The sequence below is a fragment of the Triticum urartu genome, chromosome 5 (genome assembly GCF_003073215.2).
Source record: "Triticum urartu cultivar G1812 chromosome 5, Tu2.1, whole genome shotgun sequence".
Lineage (NCBI taxonomy): Eukaryota > Viridiplantae > Streptophyta > Magnoliopsida > Poales > Poaceae > Triticum > Triticum urartu.
This window is the reverse complement of record NC_053026.1, coordinates 36,354,957-36,366,163: the sequence shown is the minus strand read 5'-3', so window position 1 is coordinate 36,366,163 and position 11,207 is coordinate 36,354,957.

Below are 11,207 nucleotides of genomic sequence, written 5' to 3'. Positions count from 1 at the left end.
TGTCATCACACCTTCCTCACAGGAGTCAGGCCAAACTTGTTATAGAGGCAATCAGGAACTCGTGCTACTAAGACCCCATAGAATCAACGCACATAAAAAGGCAACTGTCATCGACAAAGAAAAAAAAATAGACCGATGGGATCCAACCTCTAGGCACATGAACAAAGGCGAACAAAGACCAGATCGAACCAGTTCAACTGAAGACCAGCACCAACTGAATCCTGCGAGATCCGTCGAAGACAAACCTCCATACGCCCTCCAACAACGTTAGGTGCATCATCGAAACGGTTGCAAGCCAGGGAGAACCACATTCCATCTTAACACTAGTGGAAAAAGTGATAGCCACAACTTTCGTTGGTGGCGCGGCATTTTCCATCCGCACCAGCACTATTTTTTTCAAATAGTGCTAGTGTAGGTCAAATTAATTTATACGCCAGCTTTACAAGCATAGTGCTGGCATTGATTATTTTGTAAACGCCACAAAAATCTATTGGCCCATATACACTCACCCTTTGGAAACGACTGGTGACGTTGGTTTTCTTTGCATGCCATAGTTATTTTATTAGTGCTGGCATTATTTTTCTTTGCACGCCATAGTATATAATTATATTATGCTTGTTTTGCCATCATTTTATTTGGCTTGTGATTAGATATGGTGTTGCCATTTTATCCAACGCCAGCAATGACCTAGTAAAATACCTAAGTCCACCGCTTGCTCTCATTTCACACCCCACCCGACCCGGTCGTAGCTAGCTAGACACAAACTCCCGTTGGACCAAATCTGCCGCCGCCGCCCCCGTCGTCGCCGCCCCTCGCCGGTGCCAAGGTTAGATTCACTCTTCCATTGGCGGATCTGAGCAGGTTTAGTAGAAATTATGTATAGGTTGACTGGTATATGTAAATCAAATTGTAGATCAGGGTTCCATTGTTCACTCCCATAAAAGAGCATAATTTCCTTTGTTTACTTGACAAGTTGACATGCCTCTATATAGATCAGTTAGGTTGTAGAATTTATGTAAGTGTATTAGATCACTTGCCATATTTTGATTGGAATTATTATCAACTTGCTTGTTATTATTGTTATGTTTGGTTCTTGTCAGCACTAAGGAAATTCTTGTTTGACATTGTGATGCCATCTATATATATTTTTGTAGTGATTGAAAAAATATATTCTTATATATGATAGTATGTGTATGTATAGAAGTCAATTTGCTATATCTTATTTATCAAAATAGATTCATAATTTTATCTATTCTACTTAATTAACAAAACATATCTTTCCAACACATGAACTATTTTACATCGCATATTATCATGATCGTATATATACGCGATGTGTTTGTAGATCATGGCCAATTCTAGAGGCAACAACGTTAACGAGTCGATGTGCGATGTGGAGATGGCCAACAATGAATCCTTACTTTTGAGTATGTCATCAAGAGCATGCAAGGGGTAAATGACGATCTAAAGGGGAAGATTAAAGAGCTACGCAAGAATGATGTCCGGCTCGTTCTGGAGACTAATCAGCTTAGGGATGAGAGGGACAAGCTCGTCGAAGATCGGGATAAAATGAAGGAGGATAGGAGACGCCTCCGGGGTGAGAGGAGTGACCTGAAGATGGACATAGATCATTTCAGAAGAGAAGGAGAGGCGGATAGAAAGAAGCTAATGCAGCTGGGCATAATCCTTGCTTAAGATTAGTTTTTTTTTAAGTAGCTAGCTAGCTCATCTTATTAGTTGATGATGATCGAGTAACTAGAGTACTTGAGTGAACTTTTGTGAAGTTTAATATCAACTTGTTGAGTTCATGAGCCTCTTTATGTAATGATTATCTATTAAGTAAGTACCTAGTGTTGATGAGTATACCGTGCTCATTAGTATCTATTAAGTAAGTAGCTAGCTAGTGTTGATGAGTAAATTTTTTATTACAAAAAACCATTTGCCGGTGTTGGACGAGCAGGCACGTCAGAGTTATGATGGACTTAGTGCTGGCGCTGGACTAGTGATACGCCAGCACGATGTATGATACTGCTGACGTGTCCTCCAACGCCACCACTACATTTTAACAATGGTGCCATATTAGTGCACTACAAAAAAAATACACATCCGTGACATTTTGGGCCAAACGAATTTTTTTTCTGCCATACATATGACATTTCTATGATGATAATTGTGACAAAACCCGGTATCATCATAAATGTGATGGGCTCCTACTTCTATGACAAAAAATCATGACAGAAAATGGGCTTTTCGTCCTGGGCGGGCCGGAGACGCAGCTGCATGACATTCTTTGGGCCGTCCATGACGAAAAAAACCATGGTAGAAGCGAGGGGGAGGAAAATTTCGGGGAGTTCCCGGTTACGGTGGGAGGTCGGGGGCCGAGCGATGCGCGTTTCTCTCGTACACGTACGCGCGTGTGTGCGAGGCATTGGCTCTAACTGAACCCGAGCGAGGCGTTGGGCTCTAACTGAACCCGAGCGATTGCACTGCAGGCTACGCGTTACTGAACCCGAGCGATCGATCGATGGCTGTTAACTGAACCCGATCGAGCGATTCCTTTGCTACTGCTGCTAACTGAAGCCGATCGATGGGATAAATAGTGAGCGTTGCGGGAGGGGGGGGGGGTTGGATGTACAGCGAGCGATGGCGTTGCCTCTGGATGAACAGGACCTCATGGTGTGATGGAGGGCTGGATGAACAGTAGACGGTGGAGGGGTGCCCGTGGAGGGATGGATGAACAGGACCCCGTGGTGTGGAGGACTGGATGAACAGTAGACGGTGGAGGGGTGGTTGAACAGGACCCCGTGGTGTGGAGGGCTGGATGAACAGTAGACGGTGGAGGGTGCCCGTGGAGGGGTGGTTGAACAGGACCCCATGGTGTGGAGGGCTGGGATGAACAGTAGATGGTGGAGGGGTGGTTGAACAGTAGCCGGTGGAGTAGCGCGCGGTGGAGACTGGATAAACAGGAGCCTGTGGAGGCTGGATGAATATGAGCCCATGGAGGCTGGAGGAGGTCGACGGTGGAGATGAACAGTATCCCATGGAGTCCCATTTTGCGGTACGCCACACCCCTCCTGATGAACAGGACCCCCGTTTCGACCGTAGCGCTCCAACACAAGTCCGTTTCCTTCGTTTTGCGGTATGCCACACCCCTCCCGATGAACATGACCCCCATTTCGACCGTAGGAGGTCCATTTCCTCCGTTTTGCGGTACGCCACACCCCTCCCGATGAATAGGATCCCGTTTCGAACGTGGCCGGTCGAACACAATGCCGTTTCCTCCGTTCTGCGGTACGCCAGGCCTCGTTTCCATCGCCTGTTCCGTCCAAGCCCTCCCGATGAACACGACGCATTCCGTTGCCTCCCGATGAACACGACACATTCTGTTGCCTCCCCATGAACACGACGACGACGCTGTTTCTCCGTTCTGACCCAGCCATGTACACGAGCCCTGGCCGTACGTATGCGCGAGTAGGCGTTCGAGACCTCGCCCGTATGTACACACACATCGCCGTATTTTTTTTCTTGCATCCCGGCCGCTGTACGTACGTGTAAATGCTACGTGCGCGCCTCTACTATGACACGTGTGCACCTCTACTACGACACGTGCGCGCCTCTACATCGACCAGTATATATGTACGTACACGTTTGCGACCAGAATGACAATGCTACGTACGCTTTGACCAGGTGGGTCCCGACTGTCAGGCAGTTCCTTACGTGCGAAGATGTAGCTGGTGGGTCCCAGCAGTCAGGGGGCGAATCGTTTTGTTTTTTTTTGCCCGGACGCACTTCCTTGCGTGCGAAGGTGTAGCTGGTGGGTCCCAGCATTTAGGGGGGAAACGTTTTTTTATGAAATACGGTGGCCCGTCCGGTGGGTCCCCGCTGCCAGGTGGAGGAATAATTATTTTGCACGTAATAAGGAGGCACTTCCTTGCTGCGGTCGTGGACCCAGCTGTCAGCCTCTCCACGTACAGTCCACGTCCGATGGAAGTCGTTCCTTGACCACGTTGACCACGCCGCGCCGAGAGCACCAGGGCGGTGGATGACGGCGATGCCTAGGAAGGGGACGACAGGGAGCCAGGGAAGACGCGGCAGTGGAAGCCCGCACGGAGAGGAGTACGAGGGTTCACTGGTTCGGCTACGGTGTGAGGCTGCTGTCGCCGCAGGGCCTGGCCAGCAGTGGGAATAGTATGGGGCGGTGAGGCCTCCGCGGCAGCACAGCCGGCCACGGGAGGCAGGAGCATGCGGCACGACCGACGCTGCTTTGGGCGGCTGGAGCAAGAAGACCAGAGGTTGAAGAAGCACTACGGCCGTTGGATGGACATCGTACGGTCACTAGAGCTAGAATCGTTCATATTGACTAAAGTTGACAAAGGCCCCCGTCCCAGTCAACTTAGTAGGCCAACAAGTGAGGGGTCCCAGCTAATAGGGGGAGTATTCATTTTTTTGTGCGTAATAAGGAGGCACTTCCGGTGGGTCCGAGCTGACAGCGGGGGGGGGGGGGGGGTTTTTTCGCGAAATACGCTGGCCCATCCGGTGGGTCCGAGCAGTCAGGGGGGAAATGTTTTTTTCGCGAAATAAGGTGGCCCATCAGGTGGGTCCCTGCTATAAGGTGTAGGAATAATTATTTTGCGCGTAATAAGGAGGCACTTCCTTGCGGCCGCCTGGACCCAGCTGTCAGCCTCTCCACATAAAGTACTCTTCCGATGGAAGTCGGTCGTTGACCACGTTGACCACGCCGCGCCGAGAGCACCAGGCACCAGGGCGGTGGTCTGGACGACGGCGAGGCCTAGGAAGGGGACGACGCGGAGCCGGGGAAGACGCAGCAGTGGAAGCCCGCGCGGAGAGGAGTATGAGGGTTCACTGGTTCGGCCGCGGTGTGAGGCTGCCGTCGCCGCAGAATAATAGGGGGTGTGGGTGAGTGGAGGGATGGCCTGCCAGCGGTGGGAGTAGTATGGGGGCGGTGAGGCCTCCGCGGCAGCACAGCCAGCCACGGGAGGCAGGAGTAGGCGGCACGACCGACGCTGCTTTGGGTGGCTGGACCAAGAAGACCAGAGGTTGAAGAAGCACTACGACCGTTGAATGGACATTGTACGGTCACTGAAGTTAGAAACGTTTATTATTGACTAAGTTGACAAGCCCTTGGTACGATCCAACTTAGTAGGCCCACAGGTCAGCCTCGAAACGGTGCGCCCCAGATGTCAGGGGAGGAATCATTTTTTGGGTGGCCGAAGCTAAGAATATCCGAGATTGAAGAAGAAGCACGACATCCGTTGGATAGACATCCAACGGCCACTGCTGCTAGAACTGTGTGTTGACTATAATAAGTTGGCAAAGCCTTGCATACGCGTCAACTTATTTTTTTAGGGGACGCGTCACTTAGTAGGCCCACAAGTGTGTGGCAGAGAACTTATAGCCCATTTGCGTTTTGTAAGAATGTACAACCCATTTTGGAATTCTAATGGAATTTACAACAGCCCATTTACAGTTTGTTAATAGTACAACCCATTTTCTATCTAGGACAATGATTAATAATTTCAACCAACCATTGAAGATAGAATTCAATAAAATTTCCCACATTTTGATGGGCTCCGAAATATTTTTATCCCGAAATTTCTAGTCGGATTAAATATAAATTTGTATTACGTAAAAATTCAACGAAACATTGCGCGCGCAACAATGAAAATTTAAGATTTTCAAAACCCATAAATAATATTTTATAAACTAATTTTGTGTTTGGTGCATTTTTTATAGTTACTGTTCGGTTTTTATAATTACATCCCATCTATTATTTTTAAAGCCCATTTTCCTGTTAAGCCTAATGCATCCCTCCTAGGAAAGATTTGCAGCCCAGCGGGGCGGAGAATAACAAGTTGACCTTGCCTGGGTGTTCCTCAAAAAGACGTATAGCTGGGCTAGATATTTTTATCTTGAAAAAATTAGTATCTGGGATAGATATCTGGCCTTGGCTAGACGGGCCACAGCCCGCCCAGTTAATACCCTGCTCTCCTCTGAACAACAACGAAATCATCGCCAAGAAAAACTCTGCAGTGCTCACGCCTCAAAAACACAAATACTGCTCGAGCTGCTTGGTCCCAGCTGTCGGCCGCACCTTGTGCAATTCTCTCGTTTATATTGACTATATAGGTTGACAATGGTGTGGGACCGTGATGTCAGGAAAACAGGAGAAAGCAAAAAAAATATAGTTGTACATAATAAGGAGGCACTTGCATACGTACGACTATGGCCCTAGTGGGTCCCTACTGTCATCCAGTTAAAATAAAGTCATCTCCTGAATCCTCATGTTCGGTTACGATGTTAACAAAGCTCGGTGCCACGGCGAGCGCAACAACTCGAAGGACAACGGAGAGGGCCTCGCGGGCCCTACGGATGGTCTCATACAGCGCCCACTACTCATTCAGGAAGCCAGGATCATCGGACACCTATGAGCACCTTCGAGAAACTAAGACGGCATGAAACGGTAAGGCCGCGCTTGGGAGCTCTGGTTTATTTCAAACCTGTATTAACATACAAGTGTAATTTACTCGTCATCGAAAACAACGCGTAAAATACAGGTGTAATGAAACCGAGGGCCCGAGGTCTGTAAGTAAAACCGGCGGGTTACGCGTGTAATTTGAGAGACCAGTGTATATTTTACGAGCACTGCTATATGGACGACATTACCAGACGATACATGCATGACGTGCGTATCATGCCATCCATGGGCAAGGCTGAAACAACAGCTAACGGCTGGATTAGCAATCGTCCGAGTGTCGTTCAGCGTTTTTATCATGTGTCAAGTACTTCCGATATTTTACTAGTCGAAATCGACCAACCAAGCGCCTTCGCCCGAGACCATCTGCTTTAATTTACAAGCGTCAGTTTTACAAGCGGTTTTGGTTGGAAAACGACGATCCAATCACAGCCTAATATCATGAGTTGGTCGGAAGATCATATGGTTTCACGTCTAACCTACCCGACTTGTCGTATAGGCTATGAATGAAACATCAGACGATGAACTTCTTAAGCACGGAAACAACAGAAGAGGATGATCTTCTTAACAAGCAAATCACTGGCATTAGATCGACATGCAAAACAATACAAAGCATTATTCTCAGGAGGAACGGTGAACAGCTCGTGATGCCGCATGCCACAACATTCCAAGTTCAACTTTGCAATCAAACACAAGGCCTGGCATTACATAGACAATATTCAGAACAAACTCTTAACACAGGAATATCTTAGCAGAATAACTATTTACTTCTAAACTGAACACAGGAATAGGAAAAAACACTCGACGCTGCTCACAACAAGGGCGTCCCACTCAAAAATATCAAATGCATGTCTTCTGGCTAACATCAATGAGCAAATTTTGACAAGGTTTTCCAATTCCAATATATTAAACTAACGTCCTCTTGCTAACATCAATGATTAAACTTTGACAAGCTTTTCCCATTCAAAATATGTAATGCCTATGATCGTGGAGTCCTGTCGTAGCTTTTGTACTTGTTTGGGCACTTTTTGCCCAGGGCACTCCACGTGTTGTTAAATTGCCAATGGTCTCTGTAGACTAGTCATGTCACCGGTGTCTAATAATACTCTGTAAAGCTTCTCGGTCATTCCTTCTATAATGTAGCGCAAGCAGTGACTGCTTCTTTCTGCAAAGTGGAACGACCAACTAGACCCAGTAATGCAGCAGTTTGCCTTACACATTGGCTCCTTTTGTGTAGTTCAACTAAAATCGAAGTAGGAATAAAACCGAGCTTTAATTTTGATATCCCTATAAGCAACAATAGGTATAAGGGAAACAACTACTAAGAAATAACGGTTGATGACTTGTACTCCCAGAAGAAAAGCATCTACTAATCTACTTTATCTTAATGGGAAACAAAGCAGGAGAGTAGCAATTCTCCATCAGTGTGATTCATTCATATTGACCGAGACATTATCTTAACAATGCCTTGTTTCAACATGTATAAAGAACGACAAAGCTTATAAAGGGGGTGATGCTGAATTTGTTGTAACAAAGTAACAAGCATCATGTCTGGGTTGGTCCCATTTTTGTTCACTACTTAATGGGAAAAGACAGCAATACAATAGTTTCAATTCATCATTTATTTAAAACAGTACAAATACAAGTAGCACAACATCTCAAAACACACTGCACGATCATGTGGATGAAGGCAAGTACCAACCTGTCATGACGCACACAAGAGCATGCACGAATTTGCCAACACGAATAGGAAATCCAATCTCGTTTTGTGTAGTTGCACTGAAATCAAGCAAAGTGTTTCGCGTAGCGAAGCAAAATGTCGCAATAGCAACAAGTTGAATAGATATCCCTGTATAAACAGAGGCAAAAAAGGAATCAATTACTGGCTAATAAAGGAGGATGAAACATGCGGCCACAAAAATGGTAATCCCGCCAATCCCTAACAAGTGTTGCAGTTTTGAAATAAGATTCATTAGTTAATTCTGAGTGTGACATCAATTACTGGCTTATAAAGGGGGTGATGCTGAATTTGTTGTAACAAAGCAACAAGCATCATGTCTGGGTTGGTCCCATTTTTGTTCACTACTTAATGGGAAAAGACAGCAATATAATAGCTTCAATTCATCATTTATTTAAAACAGTACCAATACAAGTAGCACAGCATCTCAAAGAACACTACACAATCATGTGGATGAAGGCCTGTACTGACCTTTCATGAGACAACTAACATAAAATACGAATCTACCAACACGAATAGGAAATCCAATCAAGTTTTGTGCAGTTGCACTGAAATCAAGCAAAGTTGCCGGTGTGACATTTAAGTTTTCTATAGCAACAAGTTGAATAGATATCCCTGTTTTAAGAGGCAAAAAAGAAAACAATTACTGGCCAATAAAGGAGGATGAAACATGCGGCCACGAAAAGAAGCATCTACCTTATCTTGATGGAAAACAAAGTATAGGACAGTAGCATTTCTAAAACGGTTGTATTGATTCATATTAACAGAGAAATTCTTTTAAAACAGATCAGTAGTTAATTCTGAGATTAGCAACAGCAAAATAGCTGCATGGGACATGCCAGCACCATGTTCGTCCACACGTATAAATGGGTGATGCACAGTATGTAGCCAAGCAACATATATGCGCTGGTCCCATATTTGTTCTCTTTGAACCTTCTTCCTATGTGAGGGCAGCAAATCTAGTCGTGCACAAACTACCCGACCCCCCAGTTTCTTTCCCTTCTCAACAAAGAGATCGGTTCCTTACAGATGTGTGTACTGGGTTACCCCCTTTTTCCCTTTTCGACCTACAAAGTGGCTGGATAGCCAGTCTATACTACTTTCCGCCCCTCCTTTCCTCATTGAACCACGTCCTAGATTCTTGCTCCAGCCCCCCGTACCCTTATTTCCTCTTTGAACTAAGACCTAGATTCGACTACAGATCAAAAAAGATCCACATGCAGCTAGAGCAACGATGGTTTCAAAGAAACTTATACCTTAGGGTCGTCGGGATGTGGCAAGGCGTGCGGCGGGAGGCCAGATCTGCCCACACTAAGTACGGCAGCGAGGAAGAAGGGGTCGGTGGTCCTCCCACACAGGCGCTGGGTGATAGAGTGAACGCTGCACCTCCTCCCCTTCCCTGTGCGACGGGATACGGACGCCTCCTTCACCAGCTGTGAGGGGGGAGAGAGAGACAAGAGGCCAACGTAGTCTTGTTTAGATCTGGTGAAGAGAGGGCGAGAGACTGTGAATATAGCAAACCCTAGCAAATGTATCTAGACTCATTTTAGTGCTAGATACCTCCGTATATAGACAAATCTAAGACAAGTAATTCAGAACGGAGGGAGTAACATATATGTAGTGCGGCGAGCGTGTGGAGTGTGCAAACCCTAGCGAACAAGCGCCGAGGCTCCCGCTTATATATATACTACTGTAGTATGGACTGAGCTCTGGTGCCTTCACTGCACCTGCTTTTGGCTGTATGACAGGTGAGCCAGCCACATTTTGGCCCCACTTGTCGTAAAACCCTAGCGAAAATTGCACCAACGTGAAAGACGACCGCGTCTCCAACGCAACCAAGGTGAACTGACGAAGGATATCATCTTTGTGCGTAACAAGCAAAGAGCACTGATGGAAGACAGCTTGTTTTTTGTCAAAAATCGATCAGCTTCACCAGCCGACACAACCATGAGCATCGATAGGTCATCGTGGTGATGCATCATCCATTTGGCATCAAGTTTGGGTGAGGCACCTAAGAAGTTCGACAAATCCTCAGTGTGGTCTATTTATTCTCAGTAATCAAGCTCGAGGAAGGAAGAACCACGTGGCAGAGGACAGTGAGGCGGAACAAAAATGGCCATCTAATTTTGTGCAGTTCCACTAAAATTGAGGAAGACATGCCCGGGTATGGAGACACGCATCACTGTTTCTAAAAATATAAAAAAGGGTTAGCAACGACATCTCAATTGTGAATAAGAATTAATGAAAAGTACACCAAAAAATAGAAGCTCATAATTATCTTGATGGGAACTAAACCAGGATACCCGAGAAAAAAAGCATTTCTTCATTTAACCAGTGATAGTACTACCACCATATGGACAATGACCGCACAACCACCATGTATTTTTTGTCGAAACAACATGTATACCTCCACCGAGGCATAAATCAGGACAACTTTTTGAGTGGCATTTCCTCTATAATAGTACTAGTAGGTGATGTTGGACCAGCCGACGAACCCTAGCTACTATGCATGGGGCACTGGGGAGTAGTCGCATAGAAGAAAACCCGCACGCAGCGACCTGGGGAGCTGGACCAGTACAAGAAGTTATACCTCAGGTGGGCGAGATGTCGTTTAGGCGGGCGGGTGGGATCTGCCCACACGACGGCAGCGAACAAGGGTGCGGAGGATCTTCGTCCGCGCCAGCACCGACTCTGAGAGGACGGTGCGCATCGGCTTCCTCCGTCGCCGACGGCGACAACATCAACGCTGCACCTCCTCACCTCCCGCAGCGGATGGGATTCGGCCGGATCTGTGACCACCGGTGAGGAGAGAGATAGAGTGGACACTGTCATCTTGTTTTGATATGGAGAGGGTGAGAGAGCGAGATGCGAGACACTCTATCAAACAAGAGGCTATAATGGAGTAAACAAATCTCTCCATAGCACTGGTTTTAAATAGAATACGCGCGTTCCTGGAAAAAAGAAATGAAAACTGGT